The sequence below is a fragment of the Neovison vison genome, chromosome 5 (genome assembly GCF_020171115.1).
Source record: "Neovison vison isolate M4711 chromosome 5, ASM_NN_V1, whole genome shotgun sequence".
NCBI classification, from domain to species: domain Eukaryota; kingdom Metazoa; phylum Chordata; class Mammalia; order Carnivora; family Mustelidae; genus Neogale; species Neogale vison.
In genome coordinates, this window is record NC_058095.1 from 98341071 (window position 1) to 98360906 (window position 19836).

At 39.6% G+C, this 19836-nt stretch overlaps 1 long non-coding RNA gene across 1 annotated transcript in view; it reads right to left on the reverse strand.

The window, feature by feature from the left end:
- Positions 1-18681, reverse strand: part of LOC122907829 — a 64039-nt gene extending 45358 nt beyond the window's left edge. Inside the window, exon 1 of the long non-coding RNA XR_006384755.1 lies at positions 18607-18681. This is a non-coding gene — a long non-coding RNA (uncharacterized LOC122907829). The remainder of the gene's footprint in view (positions 1-18606) is intronic.
- Positions 18682-19836: the final 1155 nt, after the last annotated feature.

A 19836-nucleotide genomic window follows, 5' to 3' on the forward strand; every position in this document is an offset into this window, starting at 1 on the left:
ACCCCTACCACTTCTCAAGCACTTACCATGGGGTATTTACCTCCAAGAGAAATCTGGGAAACTCCTCTCTAAATAGGTGATAACCCACCGAAGGAGGGCTGAGGCTCCTAGCCTTTGGGTTGTAAAGGCCCTCCTCACTTGAGTGGAATGGAGTGTAAGTAAACGAAGCCGTATTTTCTCTCCTAATGAGTGTCTGGGGGTACCGTCTGAAGTCGATGGATGACGAAAGGTGTGAGCACAGTATTTAGAGCTACAGACGTAAGCAAAACAAGATCCAAATTTTATAACATAACAAAAAGGGAGAAGTGGGAGAAGCAGAGAGATGCTCAAGTAGGCTGGATTTCTCATCTTTCACAAGGGGATGTTACCGGGTACATTTACTATTTTTTCAGCACCCAAAGAAGTATTGCTACAATCACATGATTTAGATGTGCAGAGGTAGCCACCGGAAGAACCAAAAAACAAGATTAAAAACTGTGTCTTCGGGGGCACCCAGGTGGTTTAATTAAGCGTCTGCCTTCAAAACAGATCATGATCCCAGGATCCTGGGATCAAGCCCCACATGAGGCTCAGCATGGAGTCTGTTTCTCCCTCTCCCTCCACCTGCCGCTCTGCCTACTTGTGATCTCTCTCTATCTCTTTGTCAAATGAATAAATAAAATCTTTACAAAAAGCAAAAACAAAACAAACAAACAACAACAACAACAAACCCTGTGTCTTCAGAGAACTGAATCTTGGATCAGGTAGAAGACTGAAAGGGCTGGGGGAGAAGTATTTATTTTATTTTACATCCTTCTATTCTTTTTGAATGTTTTTAACCATGCATGAATATTTTCTGTTGCAACTTAAAATGGGAAAAGAGATCATTTGACTTTTATTTGATGCGCAGATGACAAACATTACCAGGAAGTTCTTTTTTGACCCTAAGAATTCATGGGAAAACTACAAGTATCAAAAGTCCACTATGAAATTCTCGTCCTTTTCATGTTTATGAACTGGCATTAGGAGATTCTGTTGTTGTTATTCCCCTGTCTTACATGGTTTTTTTCTCTTAGAAATAAAACAGTGTTCTCTTTCTGCTGAGTGATCCCTACACTTGGACTTAAACATGTCAGTTTATTAGCAATGTCTAGTTTTACGGTCCCCAGGAACCATGAGCTCCCAAACAGCATTGCATGAGCTCTGGGTGTTGTTGGACCGATTATAAGGAATCTAAAGAAAAAAAAAAAAAGACAGATATTCAGTGTTAAACGTGTAGTTGTATGTAAAAAATACTATAGAATATACCTAAAAATAAAAAATAGTTTAATTTAGACATACTTAATTGTTTCAATTTTCCCTAGCCTCCCTGACTGTACACTGAAATTTGCATGAGAGAGGCTATGAGGAAAGATTTAAATGAAGTTATTTTCCTAATAAGATTTCAAGTAGGCAGATGTTTGCCCCAAGGAGCTGTTCAGACAACAGAACTTACAGAAGAACATCATGAAAGCCAGAAAAAAAGTGCATTTCAGTTCTCCGGTTTTTGCATCATTTTAAAGACAGATCATGGTCCATTTGAATTTCCAATGTACAGTTTCTCAACCGGCAAAATTAACCTTTGTCCAGTGATACATTTTCCAGTGAAAAGACCTGGGAAACTCTAAATGTTTATCCTGAAAATTCTCCTGAGAATAACATAGCTTTAAAAAATGTTAATTTATACAGATATGAACTACTCAATTAGGCTCATGTTCAGAACAGACTTCCCTGACGAGAGCTGCCTACCATCTGTTAAGTCAACTATTCCCATTTCCAGTGATCCCAAGTTCATCATTTTAGCTGCTGGGATTGAAATTCTCAGTCAGTCATAAATATCATCTGTTCTATCCCTCCATCCTCCTCCTGCGTTCACTTAGGTCATTATTTTTTTTCCTTCCTTTTTAATCAACAAATTTGAAGGCAACACCACAGAAAGGATGTATAAACAATTTCATTTTCTTGGGCGATGGCTTTGAAATGACCACCAACTCAGTCTGATGGTCCAGAAGGCTGTGTGTTTTCCAATTCGCTAGAAAGAAACAAGTAGCAGGTGGAATAGAAATCCAGAGTCCAGGGAGGACTGGAGGAAGACCTCATTTTCCATACCCTTCTCCAGACTGAGTCACTTCACACCAGCAGGTAGTTAACTCTTCCATTCTAGAAGCTCTGACAAAGATGGAGATCCCATCAAAACTAGCAGTTAGGGGGCACCTGGGTGGCTCAGTGGGTTGAGCCTCTGCCTTCAGCTCGGGTTGTGATCTCAGGGTCCTGGGATCAAGCCCCGTGTGGGACTCTCTGCTCAGTGGGGAGCCTGCTTCCCCCTCTCTGCCTGCCTGCCTCTCTGCCTACTTGTGATCTGTCTGTCAAATAAATAAAATATTAAACAGGGGCGCCTGGGTGGCTCAGAGGATTAAGCCGCTGCCTTCGGCTCAGGTCATGATCTCAGGGTCCTGGGATCGAGTCCCACATCGGGCTCTCTGCTCAGCAGGGAGCCTGCTTCCCTCTCTCTCTCTCTCTCTCTGCCTGCCTCTCTGTCTGCTGTGATCTCTCTCTGTCAAATAAATAAATAAAATCTTTAAAAAAATAAAATAAAATAAAATATTAAACACACACACACACACACACTAGCAGTTAGTTACTGGAGTGGGTAGCATTTTTATTGTCACACCTTAGTCTATAATTTTTTAATCTGGGAAGCTTCCGACAAACCCCTAAAGAGTTGTCACCCTAGCCAAATCTCTCTTGTGTCCCTTCAAAGTCCTTTTGTTCTCTTCTCTTTGCTGGGGAACCCTAATAGTTAAGGTGAAGTCTTCCTTTTCATGTACTCCATTCCCTGTGCCCCATGTCATAGAACTTTATGTAAGGAAGGGCCAAAAAGTCATTTGGTCCATTCACCTAACTTCAAACAAATGAGATAAAGATTCATATTGAAAAAGACCTCTCAGGGCGCCTGGGTGGCTCAGTGGGTTAAGCCTCTGTCTTCGGCTCAGGTCATGATCCCAGGGTCCTGTGATCGAGCGACGCATCAGAATGCTCCAAGGGGAGCCTGCTTTCTCCTCTCTCTCTGCCTGCCTCTCTGCCTACTTGTGATCTCTGTCTGTCAAATAAATAAATAAAATCTTTAAAAATAAAAAAAAAAGACCTCTCTCCAGAAGCTTCTCCTGAACTGTACAAAATTGGATCAGATGCCTTTCTTCTATACCCTGAGGCCCCAGAACTTGCCTTTGTCATAGAGATTACATCATAACCACAATATCTGCTTCCTTGTCTGACTCTCCAACCAAACTTTATGTGCTTTGAAGTTGGAAGTTCCAGAGCCTTCTTTGTACCCATGTCATATGCCCAACATATGCGGCTCCCGATAAGTATGTTCATCCTATATATAATCCCATGTGTATATGGGCCCACACTGCAGGTGTTCTGGGCATGGCTCTTGTTAGACAGATATAAGGATCCTTCTCTTCTCTTGCTGACCCTTGGCTTCTGTAAGTTTCCTCTTGTCCAATAAAACCAATTTCTTAATCTATGCTCTGTGCTGCTGTTAGAATTCATCAGACCCTTGATGCAGGACAAATAGTGAATCAAATGTGACTCACTTTTTACACAAAGTTACACATTTGATATCTCTGACACTGCATGTTTTTAATAGTATTTTTTTAGGCATGCTCAGCCTCCTTTTATTAACTGTTTAATACTTCCTGCCTGGTAGTTATAAGATCCTTTAAAAATGCATATATCAAAAAAAATGCATATAGCTCTTATACTCCTAGAAGGCCAATTAACATAGTACTTAAGCTCAAGGACTTGGATCAGATAGGCCTGGATTTGAGTCTTTGCTCCACCACTTTCTAGTCATGTAAAATAATCACCCCTCCTGTAAAATGGGTATAATAAGAGTGCTCATTTCACAGGCAGTCTGAAAATTAAATCAGCTAGGCCACAGCACTGGCATGTGATGAAACTTCATTAATATTGATACTGTATTGGGGTGCCTGGGTGACCCAGTTGGTGGGGCACCCAGCTTGTGATTTCAGCTCAGATCACGATCTTGGGGTTGTGAGATCTAGCCTTGTGCCAGGCCCTATGCAATGCATGGAGCCTGCTTGGGCTTCTCTCTCTCCCTCTATACCCCGCCCCCATGGGTTCTCTCTCACTCTCTCTCTAAAAAATAAATAATAAATGAATAAATAAATAACATTGATTCTTTATCATAATTAGTGTTTCTGGTCAGTGTCTTTCTTGACCTTTGTGTGTTCACCCCTCTTGAGGACACTGACCCAGGAGTTGCCTTTCAAACTGCTTGTTTGTTATTGACGATTATGCCAATTCTCTGCTGTAATATTATCTTGTACTTCATCATCCATTCCTTTAAAGCATGGCTTGCATTTTATTGTTTCCTCAATGAACACCCCAAACATTTCATTTCTTAATGTTTCTCCTGTCTCTGTTTGTTTTCTGAGAGAAGGGCCGCCATTTCCCTGGTTCTCTGCCCACGAGCAACAAGTCCAACATGTTTTATCAGTATCACCATTCCCACCATAAAGACATCACTACATCTAGGGGTGCCTGGGTGGCTCAGTGGGTTAAGCCGCTGCCTTCGGCTCAGGTCATGATCCCAGGGTCCTGGGATCAAGTCCCGCATCGGGCTCTCTGCTGAGCGGGGAGCCTGCTTTCCTCCTCTCTCTCTCTCTCTGCCTGCCTCTCTGCCTACTTGTGATCTCTGCCTGTCAAATAAATAAATAAAATCTTAAAAAAAAAAAAAAAAAAGACATCACTACATCTAATGATCTAATGAGAGGACCTTCTTCTCTTTTTTCTTTTAAAATTTTTATTCCTTTTATTAAATTATTAAAGTATGAGGGCCCCGGTGGCTCGGAGGGTTAAGCTTCTGCCTTCAGCCCAGGTTATGATCCCAGGGTCCCAGGATCTAGCCCCGCATCGGGCTCTCTGCTCAGGAGGGAGGCTGCTTCCCCACCTCTCTCTGCCTACTTCTACTCGTGATCTCTTTCTCCCTGTCAAATAAATAAATAACATCTTTAAAAAGAAAGAAAGAAAGAAAATATAAATGGGTTAGACAGGAGATTGGTGCTAACAAGGATATGGAGAGAAAAGAATCCTTGCGGGCTATTGTTGGGAATGTAAATTGGTGCAGCTACTGAGGAGAACAGTTCAGAGGTTTCTCGAAAAGATTAAAAATAGAACTACCATAGGATCCAGCAGGTACAGTTTGGGGCATATATACAAAGGAAATGAAAACAGGATCTCAAAGAGCTATCTGTATCCCCATGTTCACTGCAGCACTATTCACAATAGCCAAAACATGGAAACAATCCAGGTGTCTGTCAATGGAACAGAGATGTAGTATGTGTATGTGTATGCACACATGCACACAATCAGATATTATTCAGCTATGAGGAAGAAGGAAATCCTGCTGTTTGCAACAACATGGAAGAAATGTGAAGGCATTATCCTAAGTGAAATAAGTCAGAGAAAGACAAATACTGTATGGTCTCCCTTATATGTGGAATCTGAAAAGTACTGAACTCATAGAAACAGAGAATGGAATGGTGGTTACCAGAGGCTGAGGGATTGGGGAAATGAGGAGACACTGATAAGAGGGTATAAACTTCCAGTTATAAGGTTAACAGGTTCTGGGTATCTAATGTACAGCATGGTAAGCATAAGTAATAGTATTGTATTATATACTTGGAAGTTGCTATGAGAGTCGATCTTAAATGTTCTCACCACACACGCACACACCCACACACGAGGGTGATGATGTGAAGGGATGGAGGTTGTTAGCTAATGCTATGGTAGTAATAATCTTGCAATATATAAGTGGCTTCACTTAAATGTTTTATACCTTAAACTTACACAATATTATATCTCAATTATATCTCAATAAAACTATGGAAGAAAGTATGAATGTAATCTTTGAAACTAGTTAAATTATTCAAGAATGTATAAAGAAAAATTTACTAACCATTCCTCCATCCATTACCACCCCAACTCCCAACCTGAAATACCCAATATTCATAATCCATATCTTATGATACTTCTGTGTTATACACACAAACACACACACACGCACACAGACATCTATATAAATATACACACAGAAGGACAGACGTGGTGTTACTCTTGTTTTTTCTTCTTTCTCTTGATTTTATCAAAATTGGATTATACTATATAGTACATTATTTTGCAACCTGTTTTCCTTGTATAAATATAGTATAGATATTGTTTTTAACAGTCTAACAGAAATACATGGAATGGATGCATTATATTTATTTGAACTTCACATTATTGATAGACATTAAGATCATTACTAGTTTCTATTCCACGACAAATAATGCTGCGGTAAATAGCCTTACACATGTATCTTTTAAGCACTAGAACCCTTAATCCTTGTTCCTCTTACTCTTTATTCCTTCCTAGAAGTGGGGCTGTAGTCAGAAGGTATGTGCAATGGGGGAGGATTTGCTAGGAAGCTAACAAACTTGAACTTCAAAGTCCTGGTTGCACATGTCCCTTAAATGCTCCCAGACTTAGTCTAGAGCTTGTAATGTCCCATTACTTTTCTTAAAGAATAATGAAGGAAAAGTTAAATGCATGAAGGTAATGTGATGTAAGCTTTGGGCCCACAAATCCCAGACCCTCCCTAAATATGTTTATATATTTCATTTCAACAAATACTGGCAGATTCTTTTCCCAAAGTGTAGCAGCAATTCCTGCATACACCAGCAATCTAGGAGAGAGCCCCCTGGTTCACATATCCAATAGCACTGGATAGCATTGCATTTCAACCTTCTTGCCAGTTTGATGGGTAAGCGTGGGATATTTTATTCCTTTACTGTATATTTTCTTTACTTCTGCAAGTATAAGCACTTGCCATATATTTATTGACCACTTAGATTTTTTTCTGTGAGTTTTTTAGGCATTTTTCCATTGTATTTTAATATTTTTCTCATCAGCTTATAAAAGCTACTATATTCAGAACACTTCTGTAGATAAGGGATAGAGCCATGAACAAAATCCCTGAGTTCACTGAAATGTACTGCTTAGTGAAGAGAGACAACCTAACATCAAATAAACAAGAGTAGGAGAAATATGTCAAAGTACCAAAGAGAAAAGAAAACAATGGGAAGGGAGAGCCCAGATGAAGGAGGCAACTCTGTTTTGTAGGTTGTTCACGGAATGGATAGCAGCACAGCAAAGATCTTGAGCAAAGATCTTCAGGTGGAACCAAGGGAACACCTTTGGGAAGAGCATCCCAAGGGGAGGGATCAGCAGGAGGGCAAGGCTCTGAAATAGCAACTGACACTGTATGTCCACTAAACAGGAAGGAACCAATATGGCGGGGCCCAAGTGGGCAAAAGCAGGGGCCTAGAGGCAGGTGATGAAGGCAGGAAGTCTCTGCCCATCAGATTATGCTGGACCTCCTCAGCTGTGGTAATGATGCTGGCTGTTACTCAGCAAAATGGTGAGCCAGGGAGAGTTTTCATCAAAAGACTGACATGATTGAATTTATAAAGATCTTTCTGCGGCTAGATAGCAAATATACTGGTTATACTGTTGTCTATCACATCTATAACCAATGCAAATATTTCCCTTAGTCTAGTATTTGTCCTTTGAATCCATGTTGGGTTCTATTGAGTATTAAAAAATGAAATTTTTATAGTACATGTTTTAATATACATTAAATGTATATTAAATTTATAAGAAATGGAATCTCTTCTTAAATTTCTTATAAAAAACTCTTCAAAATAAAAGTTGTAGACAATTCTTAGTTTTCTTTAACATTTTTAATATTTCCCGTCATTTAAGTTATAAATACAAGTGCTAGAGATTCAGAATCTAACAACACAAAATACTATCCCTTTTCTCTATGTCAGACGGTTTAGAATCACACTTAAATACACATTTAACGCTTCAATTTGTTTAATTATTGGGAACTTCCGAGATACAAAACTATTTTATTGTTCAGAAAAAGAAGATGGAAAGTAAAAAAAAATCTCTGACTCAGCACCCTTTACCCTGCTTCTCACGAACATCAAATGACAAGAGTTCATCACAATGAAATCTTGCTATCTATAATAACAATAATTTTTTCATTTCAGGACTATGCATGAACATATAAAGGTAAATATATCAGAACTCATGTTCTTTAAAAGATTAAACTATGTGTACTAGAAATAAGTGAGTTAAAGACAACACTAATATTTAGAGAAAGGAGAAGGAAAAAGCTTATTTATCACCTGAACAACAACAGTAAAAAGTTTTTTACTAACACTGGAGTCTGTAGTTATTTATGCTTTCAATTATGTATATAAGTTTGACTTTGTATTGAAGTATTAAAATTAATGCTTCAATATGAACCTGAAATTGTCATACAAATTAATACTGAATATATAAAACCATAGCCATAACAAATATGATTATGGGATTTATCATTCTGACTTATTTATTCAAATAATGTATGAATACCAGAAGATTAGACAGCTCCCTATTATCTTGGATTTCACTGACCTATTTTCTGACCTTTAACATACACAGTTTGCAAAAATTTTGGTTGTAGGACTTAGTAAATTTCAGTCTGACCCAATTCTCCTATATTCATGTAGGCAGAGTCTAAATCATAATAGATATAGCATCAGACATAACTATGGTCGATGTCCTTACTAATAGAGGGGAGCAATGGCCTGGATAATGCAATAAAGCATGTAATGCCCTGCTCTCTCGATTGTCTCGGGTTGAATGGAGATGACAGCTGTCAGAGTGAAATAGGTGAGTGGGTAGGATGTGTGCCAGTCCTATGGTCTCTGCCCTGGGCTGAATATCCTCCCCTGAATAGTCCTGGACACATCCAGACTTAAATGCCTATACCATTGCTCTCTTCTGTCTTATTTTCTTTTCAACGCCATCTTCCATGCATCCTGCAGAGGACAGAGCTTCCTCTGCTCCTCCCCATAACCTTTGATTGCCTGCTCAAGGGACATCAGAGCCACACCACCACCCAACAGTGTCCTATCAGGGCAATGGGAGGGGAAACTGTGGCTTTCGTCACCATAAAGAGTGTGAAAGGAAAATGATGGGGAAGGAAGATCACATTTCCTTCCAATCACAGCTTACGGGACAACTAAGAAAGGCACTTACCACCAGAAGTTTCATAAACACCCATAAGTGAGTTCTTGCCCCCTTGTAGTGCTGAAAGCTATTCTTGAGCCGACTGACATAGTGCTCACTTGGGAATCACCCAAGTATTCCTTCCATAGGTAAGCCCTAGGGCCACCCGGATTTGCTTTTTCTTTTACCTTGTCATGGCTGTGACTTGCTCTTCTTTTCTCTTCACTTTGTAACCCACTGGACAACTCCCAATCCCGCCCCCCCTCCACCGCCCCAACACACACACGACAAGCAATGCAAAGGGCTGTTGTTCCCACAGTTTCCTCCCTCCTTATGGCTCCAAAGTCAAACACCCAGGCTCTTTCTGTTTTCAGACTTTTAGTCTAATCACTTGAGAAAAAGAATCATTGAGAAATTAGTAATGCCACAGAACCTTCCAGAATGCTTACCTTTCTGGTCTCCAGCCTGTTGATTCTGCTTCCATTCTATCACAACAGCAAGGAGGCCAGGTCAGGCCATCTTTCTGCTCCTACATTTGAGCTTTCTCAGAACCCCCTCTGTGTGCTTTCAGGTGAAGTTATTTCTTCCCCGAAGCTCTTCTTCCAGGATCTTCCTTGATTTCCTTTAGGTTAAAATAAATACCTCTGACCCACATACGAAACATACTTTTGGATATCACCTCAGACTTTCCCTGAGCTCTAACTGGGCAAGGAGAAGAGGTCACCAGCATAAATCGCACTGTGATTTTTTTTAAGTATTCTTTGACATATGTCTCTTTGATACACATTTTGCGTATTTTGGAAATGAGAAAAAATAAACTTGGCAAAACTGGGAGGGACCTGGCAACAAGTCCAGTCCTGAGCATATTCTCTGTTCAGAATCAAACTCAAGAAACCACCTTAATGGAGTCGAGGAGACCCAAATGGGAACTCCAGCCGCTTGGCAGGACCTGAGTTATTGAGCCATGAGAGTAAGGTTTGGTGGGAGATCGGGCTGTCAGGTGCACTAGCAATCTTCATGCGGGAAGGGCAATTTATCCCCAGAGTCATCCTCCTAAGGAAAGTCCCCATCCCACCTAAGGGAAGCGCCACCTCTGAGAGAGGCTGGGTGTCACTGAAGCTGAAAGGCTGGAGGTGGGAGTGGTTTAAGCCACAATCCTATGAGGAAAGGCTGCTTCCGAGTAGGAGCCCTCCGTACCACCACTCCTCTGCTCAGACCAAGCACACATATCTGTCGCCAATTCTGAAGATAAACCATAGAGGAGCCTGGAATCCAGAGGGATTGGTGTCTGTCTCTGTCATTTGCTTGCTAATTTCTACCCCATCTTTCCCTTTAACAATCCTTATTCTAAAGGGAATATGAAAATCCTATTTTAAAGGTTTCATAGGTCATTCGATAATAAAAGTGAATAGTAATATCGAACATTCACTGAGTACTTATTATGGGTCAGGTGTTTTTCTAAATGTTTTACCAATGTTACCAATGTCACATCATTCTTCAAAAATCCTAAGAGGTAAGTGCTATTATTACTCCTGTTTATAGATAAAATGTTTAGCTCAAATTGCAAAAGTTCCCTTTCTTCCCCAATGAGCTATATTCCTTCATTCAGAGAACAAGTTATATATTCAGCATCTACAGGGTATAAGGCCATGTTCCAGGCAGGGGTGCAAAATAGATGTAAGACAATCCCCTCCCCACCACAAGTTGTTAATAGCCTAATGGGCGTTTACTGATAAGGACAAATTTTTAAATTTTGAATTCAATATGATAGATGGCAGTGTAGGGGCTATGATAGAAAAGAGGAGGTTCACCAACCCGAGATGAGAGTAAGACCCAGTATTGGGGGACATGTGAGATGGATCAGGGAGGATCTGCCAGAGAAGGGGATAAAGGCCGAGCTGAGTCGTCCAGGACAGGGAAGGGCCAAGCAGTAGAGGTCTGGACCAAGCAAAATGACAAGCCAGAGAAATGAGCTGGGACCCATATCCTGAAAAATAGATATATCATGCTAACAAACTGGGGTTTTTTTTTTGTTTTTTTTTTTTTGTTTTGTTTTTAAAGATTTTATTTATTTATTTGTCAGAGAGAGAGCGAGCCAGAGCGAGCACAGGCAGAGTGGCAGACAGAGCCAGAGGGAGAAGCAGGCTCCCCGCGGAGCAAGGAGCCCGATGCGGGACTCGATCCCAGGACGCTGGGATCATGACCTGAGCCGAAGGCAGCTGCTTAACCAACTGAGCCACCCAGGCGTGTTTTTAATCCTAAAATCAATGGAAGGCCACAGAGTGATTTTTTTAAATTATAAAATACACACAGCATAACATTTGCCATTGTAATCATTTTTAGGTTCGGTGGCAGTGTTCAGTTCAGGGATGGTAAGTACATCTACATGGTTGGACAACCATCACCAGCACCATCCGTCTCCAGAATCTTTTTCATCTTCCAGAACTAAAATTCTCTAGTCATTAAACAGTGGTCCCCACCACCCACTCCCATCCCCTGGCAACCACCACTTGACTTCCTGTCTCTATAAGTTTAACTATCTAGGTCCCTCATAGAGGTGGGATTTCACCCAATGTTAGTCCTTTCAGGACTGTTTCATTTCACTTAGCATAATGTCCTCAAGGTTCAACGCATATTATAGCACATGTTAGAATTTCCTTCCTTTTTAAGTTTGAATACTGTTCCATTGTTTTCGTGTACCATATTTTGTTTATCCATTCATCCAGGCACTGTACTTAGGCTGTTTCCACCTTTTGACTTTTGTGAATAAATGTTGCAATGAACATGGGACTCGAAACCTCACTGAGTCCCTGCTTGCTGTTCTCTGGGGCATATACCCAGAGGGAAACTGCTGGATCAAGTGGCAATTATATGTTTAATTTTTTTTAAAGATTGTATTTATTTATTTGACAGACAGAGATCACAAGGAGGCAGAGAGGCAGGCAGAGAGAGAGGAAGGGAAGCAGGCCTTCGGCGGAGCAGAGAGCCCAACGCAGGGCTCAATCCCAGGACCCTGAGATCATGCCCTGAGCTGAAGGTAGAGGCTTAACCCACTGAGCCACCCAGGCACCCCTGTTTAATTTTTTTTCTGAGGAACAGCTGAGGTATTTTATGTTCCCACCACCAGTGCACAAGGGTTCCAGGTTCTCCACATCCTCATCAATACTCAATGTTTTCTGCTTGTTGTTGTTTTAATAATAGTCATCCTAATGGGTGTGATGTGCCATCTCATTGTGGTTTTGATTTCTAGTTCCCTAATGATTGCAGTGGTAAACATCTTTTCATGTGATTACTGTACATTTTCTTTGGAGAAATTTATATTCAAGTCTTTTGCTCATTTAAAATGATTTCAAAGCAGGGGTGATATGATCTGATTTGCATTTCAGAAAGAGGTCTCCAGTGTAGAAAGAACCATGCATGGCTCAGAGAGTGAGAGGCTGGAGTTCATCCAGGAATGACATGATGAGGCCAGAACTGCACTGGTGGTGAGGACAGTGAGGAGAGGATGCACCTGGGATGTACTAGGAGCATAAAATTAACGGGAGTTGGCAATGGGATGAATGGGAAGAGGGAAGAGTCAGGACTCGTCCTGCGGGGAGCTAGGCTTAAGGGAGCAGTCCTGAGACCTCTTTCTGCACAGGGTTTTACCGCATTCTATGAAGCACCTAGCCGGAGTCTCTCCAGTCTTCCCCTTCTGAATTCTCTAAGGTTTTTCTCCTTCTTCCTAACAGACCCCCCAATCCATTTCCCTCCCTCTTTCTCCTTACCTGGTCATGAATCCAGTCCCCACAGTTCTGCTGCTTCTAGGCTCATCTATCTGTATCACCACTCTATATCCCTTTAAATCTACTATTGCCTCTTTTCTGACTTTGCAGGGGAAATCAACCCCCTGATGTACTTCAGGCTGGAGAAACGGAGGAGGCAGAAGGAAACCAACAGCTCCGAGGCCACAACAGGAGAAAACAAAGAAATAAGCATTTCTGTCGTTCTTTTGACTTCATAAATCCTAATTCTCTCTTCTTCAATGAACCAATAACATCTCTCACACTCTATTGTAATTATTGGCTTGCTTACCTGTCTTCTCAGGAAATTTGAAACTGAAACATATTTATAAATAATATTTATATTTTATTAATAATTTACAAAGAATGATATCAAATCCAATCTAAGCTGATCAGGACCAAAATATATGCTGAAGTCATGAGAAAGAAAAGATTTTATACTTCTTCCTGACATATGCTTTTTAATTTTCCAAAAAGGAAATTTTAACAAATATTATAATAAAATAAAACCAAGATATCAGAGACAAACACTGAGGAAAATATAACGGGAAGTGCTCAGGTTTTGTGGTAATTCACACTGAGGAACAATGTTCTAACCCCATTAATGTATCTAAATACAGGGAACAGCACTAAATACTGTGCTGAAATGACTGTCACTTTTTTTTTTTTAAGATTTTATTTATTTATTTGACGGACAGAGATCACAAGTAGGCAGAGAGGCAGGAAGAGAGAGAGGAGGAAGAAGGCTTCCCGCTAAGCAGAGAGCCCGATGCGGGGCTTGATCCCAGGACCCTGGGATCATGACCTGAGCCGAAGGCAGAGGCTTTAACCCACTGAGCCACCCAGGTGCCCCAAGACTGTCACTTTTTAAACCCCTTTAGATTATAAATTACTAGGTGGGAGTCAAGAAAGTAATAACAGATATATATTTTATTAGAAAATTACACGTCTCCTGTGATATGGGTTAACATAGTGAAATTAGCAAGTCTTTGTCAGCAATTAGGATTTCATCAGAAGAAGAAAAGCAGAGGTGAGATTTTTTTGGCTTTTCATAAACATTTTAACTGAGTAAGCTTTTTCATTCCTCTCTCCAACCTCCCCACTCCTCCACCCCTTCCCTGGCTTCTCCTCCTTCTTTAGATTGAGATTTCTGTACCATACAGAAATAAAATCCACTGCCAAGTTTACTCAGTCAATAAAAGTAGGTTTTGAAAGGAGAGATTTTGTAGACTGGTGTTTAGAAGTTGTCTCCCTCTCTCTCATCCCTGGGAAATGATCTAACATCAAAATATGAGGAAACAAACTTTTGAGTAAGAGCTGACAAGGTGTTATGCTGCTGTTCTGGAAAAAAAGAAAATCAACATTACCCTCAGAAAACAGAATGTGTTTTTTCTAGTAAATAAAGTTGCAAGTGGGCAGATGACAGTTTATGGGAAGAAGGAGTGTTTCAAACCCTCCAGCAGGATTTTACATGGAATAAACGCCTTAAATAAAAATCACATCTGTAAACTACAATGTCACATAATGAACAGGACACAACTTTTCTTCGTGCAGTTAAATCAGTTAACAGTGGGCAAAGCTGAAGATGCATGTTTGAGCTTTTGGTGTTGAACTCACTGCCTGACCCCCCAGCTTTACAGAAAAGTTGATCTGAGGTTTTGATTTCAGAAGCTAAATCAGTTGCTTTTAGATAGGAAAAAACTATTGTGTGGTTAGTTTGGAATCAGAGGAGTTGACAGTATCAAGGTTCTATTTGTGATACACCAGTAGGTCCTAAAATAGCTAACGGTGCAACACGACTTATTATAATCACTGATTTTGAAAAATAGAAGGCTAAAATCAATAAGGAAAAAAAAAACTAAAATGCTGATTAAAAAAACAGGGAAGGGACAGGAATATCAATTCACTAGAGAAATGCAAATGATCAAGAGCATATGAAAAAATAATATTCAACCTCCCAAAAGTGAAATTTTAAAAATTCTAATATAACAATATAAGAGCTTATTAAATTAGTAACTATGATAAGAAATAATGATACCCTAGTTTGGCAGGGTTCTTGGCAATACAAATTAGTAAATCTTTCTGAAAACCAGCTTGCTATATATATCAGGAGTCCTTAAAAAATGCATCCATTTAAGGTCCATAATATCCCTGCTAGGAAACCAACACAAAGAAATAGAAAATTGGTCAAGTATTTACTTACCAACAACATAAACAACCAGGCTTTTAAAAAAAGAAAAATGGAAATAGTCTGGGTGCCCTTGTGGCTCAGTCATTAAGCATCTGCCTTTGGCTGGGGTCAAGATCCTAGGGTCCTCGGATCCCTGCTCACTGGGAAGCCTTCTCCCTCTCTCACTTCCCTGTTTGTGTTCCCGCTCCCACTGTCTCTCTCTCTCTGTCAAATAAATAAATAAATTCTTTTAAAAAATGGAAACAGCCTAAATGTCCAAAAATAATGGAAAAGTTAAATCAATGATCATTTATATGTACTAGGAATATCATTCCACTATTAAAAACCATATTAATGAAATAGGGAAATGGTCATGACACAATGTTAGGTGAGAGCAAGAATATAAAAGTATTATAATTTAACATTATATTTGTGTGTGTGTGTGTGTATCCATATGTTAAAAACATATATCCATACATGTAAAAATAACCCTGAATTGACTAAAATTTTTATGTCTATGCAGTGATAAAAAAAGAATGGAAAAATACATCAAAATTGTAACCAAAGTTACCTCTGCTTATGTATCAACAAAATAATAGAAAATAAATACATCAAAATTGAATCAGAAGTGATTATAATTTTTTTGCACCTTCCTATGTTTTCCAATTTTCCTGTGGTGAACAATGTATGTCTTAGGTTTATTTGCCACAGCTCAACCCAACTAACTTAAGAAATAAAGAAAATTTATTGGCTTTCATAATACAGTGGTTCTGAAATAAGCTTTGCCTCAAGGGTGGCTAAATACAGGAGCTCAAAGTAGTTTATCAGGATTCTATTTCTCTTCTCCTAAATTATATTTTCTGTGTTGACTGCTTCTCAGAAAGGAGTTCTTGGGGTCCCAGTTCTAGGAGTTAAATATTTTAAGTTCAAGTCCACCTGCACAGCAAAACTTCTAAGATCCATTCTGATTGGTCTGTCTTAAGTCATGTGCTCAAAATAAACCAATTGCATGTCGGGAGAATGCCAAGCGCTAATCAACCCAGGTCTCTGTGCTCTGTCCTAAGTCTCTGTTGGAGCCATACCCATACCAAGTGGAATGAAAACTGGAAGACACAGATTCCCAAATAAAAATCGAAGCTGCTGTCAAAAAAGGGAGATAAATAGTGAATGCTGAATACAAACATGTATTCCTTTTACAAGGGGAAAAACGTGACTCCTAACTTTTTTTCAAACCCCAGTGCCCTGGGACACCTGGATGGCTCAGTGGGTTAAAGCCTTTGCCTTTGGGGACTTTGGGGTCCTGGGATCAAGCCCCGCATCGGGATCTCTGCTCAACAGGGAGTCTGCTTCCCTCTCTCTCTCTACTTGCCTCTCTGCCTACTTGTGATCTCTGTCAAATAAATAAAATCTTTAAAAAAAAATAACATTATACACTGCTAAAAACAAACAAACAAAAAACAACCCAGTGCCCCTCCTCTTTTCCATTAATTCTGAATCCGTTCTCCTTTCTCACCAGTAACGATTGTTGGTCTGTTAACATCTTCACAGGACAGAAATGTTTTCAATTTGCCGATGGGAATGTACTGCTCGTACACTTAATAATTGCAAGTGCTATTTCTCATGAATATTTAGAAAGAGTGACAAGGTAAAAATCATGTTTCCTGTGAGACTTCCAAGTAAAATTTTTAGTGATGAATTAAATACTATTATTGTCAATTCTTCATTCTATGTCTTTCCCACTGTTACATCAGGCCATTCTGTATAAAATGACTCTGTCATGTTGCAGGGTTGTTTTGCAGCATCATGAGAGAGAAAGAAAGAACAATAGACAGAAGAGGGAAGGAGAAAGACACTAGGAACTGAGCTTCATCTCACCTAATACTACTTCGCCTCAACTGATCATGTTGGTAATGTTTGCCAATTTGGTAAAACAGCTTTCACTGGTTGAATTTTGAGATGTATTTCAAATATATTCTTCTAACTGAATCATTGTTCATTTTTCAGGAGAAGTACTTTTTGAAATGCAATGCAGACTTTTCTTTTAAGCCTTTCTTCATTTACCTAAGCGAATTTGGTGAGTACATCTTTCTCTGCTTCATGAAGATAATTTATTCTGGAAAAGTCACTTGTTAAATGAATTCTCATAGGTAAAAAACATAATTACCATGAACTTTTATGAACAGCGATTTACACTAAGACAACACCAAAGCCTATAAAATTCAGCCCAATTACTTCAACAGTTTAACATTAGTTAAACAACCTAACAAGACCTTTTGCTTCATTAATTACACCAAATTATGACTGCTTACCTATTCTCATTAAGTTCTTGCACAGCAATCATGTAACATATACTTACGATTATTCTTACAAGTAAAACCCATTGGGCACTCAATGTTTATATAACTCAGTCTTTATTGCAAAATAATAATCATAATCATAACAGAAAAAAACCGCTGAAAACAGGGCAAATTATTTCACACTCACCAAATTATCTGACATCCTTAAGACATGAGATTACCAAGGCCATAAACCACAAAACACTAAGCCTCTGAGAGAGTTGAATGCATCACATTCCATCAATGACTATGAATGGGGCTACAGGATGCTTCTGGTCTGGCAAGGTTCAGCTGCCCATGTGATATTAAAATCCAAATCTATCCTTATAAATGCAATGAAATGACCCGTTCACCAAAGCGGGGGTACCTAGGGCACCTGGGTGCCTCAGTAGGTTAAGCATCTGCCTTCAGCTCAGGTCATGATAACCAGAGTCCTGGGATTGAACCCCACAATGGCTCCCTGCTCAGGAGGGAGCCTGCTTCTCCCTCTTCCTCTGTGCTCTCACTCTCTCTCTCAAATAAATAAATAAAATCTTAAAAAAAAAAAAAAAAAGCAGAGGTACCTAATGAAACTTTGAAAAAAAAAAATCAAATTCATGGCACTGTATTCCATGTCACATGCCCACTCAGTAACATCCTACAGTCTAAGTTTCAGACTACTTACATAATAATCACAGCAAGCAGCGAGTATTATCAATATCTTTTTAAAATAGTGGGGGAGCTTTGGGGGTTTTTTTAATGGTTTTTACTTATTTGAGAGAGAGAGTGAGAGAGCATGAGCTGGGGGGAGGGGGCAGAGGGACAGGGAGAAGCAGACCCCCCACTGAACAGGGATCCTGTCATCTCTGGGCTCAAACCCAGGACTCCCGGATCATGACCTGAGCTGAAGCAGATCCTCAATGGATTGAGCTGCCCAGGTGGCCCTAAATAGTGTTTTTTTTTTTCTTTTTTTCTTTTTTTTTTTTTAATGTTTCATTTACTTGAACTAGTTGAAGAGATTTTTAATTACTCAACTAAGTATCTCAATTTCCCACCCCATGTTTAATCAGTAAAAACACATTAATGACATGTCATCACAATCATTATTCTCTCTAGGGAATTGGCTGAACTTGATTGTCTTCAAAGGCAACTGCTTAGCAGCTTCTATAATCATTCTGCCCCAGGCACCTACCTTCACTACAAAGGTGACAGAAAACCAAGCTCTGGAGAACTCTCACTTCATCTGTACCTTCCAGTCCTTTTCTTCACAACTGTAAATGAGTTCTCAGTTCTTTGCCCAGCTTTGTGACTGAGGATACTATCCTGAGAAAATGCAGCCCAATGACAAAGAACAACTCTAAAATAGCAGTATAACCAACAACACTTGAATCTCGTTTCTCTTTTCAAAGAAGCATGTAAAACAGGAAATGAGCTTTAGCCTTTACTTCTGCCTGTCTTGGGAGAAGTTTATGAAGTATGAAGTAAGAAGAAATGAAAATGAAGAAAATAAAGTATGCTTCAGATTGCAAAGGTAACAATGAAAAGAGAGGGAGGGTGTCTAACACTGTAGAAGCAGCTTCAGCCACGCTGAAGTATTTCAAAGAAATACACCATAACAGCGGTGACCACTCCATGTTTGGTTCAGCCCATCTACAGTGCATCAACAGGCTTTTTCTAAAAGTGTGTGGACACAATACTTTGAGCTGAGATCTGTAGCTTTAGCCTTCTAAAGATGATATCTACAGGTTGTCATGGTAACTCACAGGGCACCATCTTTAAAAACATTAAATTCTGAGGAAAAAATACACACAGAGAAATTTCAGCCTTAAAAGCCATTCCCCCAGACAAATTGTCCATTAGCCTACATATCTCTGTCCTTTTAAAGCTTTGCTTTGATTTTTATTTTCATTCCACAGTCAATGAATACAGAACCCTGAAACAAGTGAAAAAAAAAGTTTGAATTCTTTTATTACAGATTTTCCATAATAAACTCTACATTAGCTTTAAACTGAATGAGCACCACCTCTACCGCCCACACTTTTCTTCCTTTCAATTGCTTTTTTTTTTTTTAATATGAGCTTTCCCCTTTTAGCAATAGGCACAACCTTTGTTCTCTTAATATTGTCCTGTACCCGATATTAAAGCAAGGGACTTCTTCCTTACTTGAAACCTCAAGGTCTGGATGTCAATCCATTTGTCAATAGTTTGGGGACACAGTGACTATCCCTCCTCACCCATAACACTTATTTTTGTGTCAGTCATGTAGGATTTAACAAGTTTGGCCTTGAATCTTGCTGTACCTTCACATTAGTACCTGCTAATCCTCCAGCTGGATTATGACGTTTTGGCAGGATACAGAGGTCTCTTACAGCTCATTATATCTTTAGAGATAGAAGCACTGTACACAGGCACACAGTAAATA